Source organism: Glycine max, chromosome 10 (genome assembly GCF_000004515.6).
Source record: "Glycine max cultivar Williams 82 chromosome 10, Glycine_max_v4.0, whole genome shotgun sequence".
Lineage (NCBI taxonomy): Eukaryota > Viridiplantae > Streptophyta > Magnoliopsida > Fabales > Fabaceae > Glycine > Glycine max.
The window spans coordinates 31,660,749-31,661,784 of NC_038246.2; the positions used below are offsets into that span (position 1 = coordinate 31,660,749).

The 1,036-nt window shown below is 41.5% G+C and overlaps 1 non-coding gene across 1 annotated transcript; it reads right to left on the bottom strand.

Moving 5' to 3' along the window:
* Positions 1-551: 551 nt before the first annotated feature.
* On the bottom strand, positions 552-658 carry LOC112998209 (small nucleolar RNA R71). Its single transcript, XR_003263249.1, has one exon. It is a non-coding gene; the product is annotated as a small nucleolar RNA R71 (small nucleolar RNA).
* Between the last annotated feature and the right edge of the window lie 378 nt (positions 659-1,036).

A 1,036-nucleotide genomic window follows, 5' to 3' on the forward strand; every position in this document is an offset into this window, starting at 1 on the left:
AGGGGCAATCCAGGTGATTTACAACCCTTTGATCCTGAAATAGATAGAACCTTTCATAGATTAGTTATGCATAATGTGCATCCTGGTCATTCTGTACATTTTGAGCATTCTGTTGAGGGCGATTTTGAATATTTTGATTTTTAGCATTCAACTACTAATTTTCATACTGAGAACATGGATCAACCTCCACCTCCTGAGAGGACTCTTAGGGAGATGGCTGCACCTGATTTCATTTATGAAAGCTTGTGCATTCAATATCCTGATGAAGGTGTTCCATATGTTCTCAAGACTGGACTAATACATTTGCTGCCCAAGTTTCATGGTCTTGCAGGTGAATATCCTCATAAGCATCTTAAGGAGTTTCATATTGTTTGTTCCACCATGAAGCCCCCTGATGTCCAAGAAGATCATATCTTTCTAAAGCTTTTCCTCATTCTCTGGAGGGAGTGGCAAAAGATTGGCTATACTACCTTGCTCCCATGTCCATTTTCAGTTGGGATGACCTTAAGAGGGTGTTCTTGGAGAAATTATTCCCTGCATCTAGGACCACTGCCATCAGAAAAGACATTTCAGGCATCAGGCAACTTAGTGGAGAAAGCTTGTATGAGTACTGGGAAAGATTCAAGAAATTGTGTGCAAGCTGTCCTCACCACCAGATTTCTGAGCAACTCATTCTTCAATATTTCTATGAGGGACTTAACAACATGGAGAGGAGTATGATTGATGCTGCTAGTGGTGGAGCTCTTGGTGATATGACCCCTGCTGAAGCTAGGAATTTGATTGAGAAGATGGCTTCCAACTCCCAACAATTCAGTGCAAGAAATGATGCTATTGTCCTTAGAGGAGTCCATGAGGTGGCCACGGATTCATCTTCATCTACTGAAAATAAAAAGCTTGAAGGAAAACTTGATGCCTTGGTCAACCTAGTAACTCAGCTTCCCATAAATAAGAAATCTGCACCTGTTGCAAGAGTCTATGGTCTATGTTCTTCTGCAGATCACCATACAGATCTCTGTCCTTCTTTGCAGCAATCTGG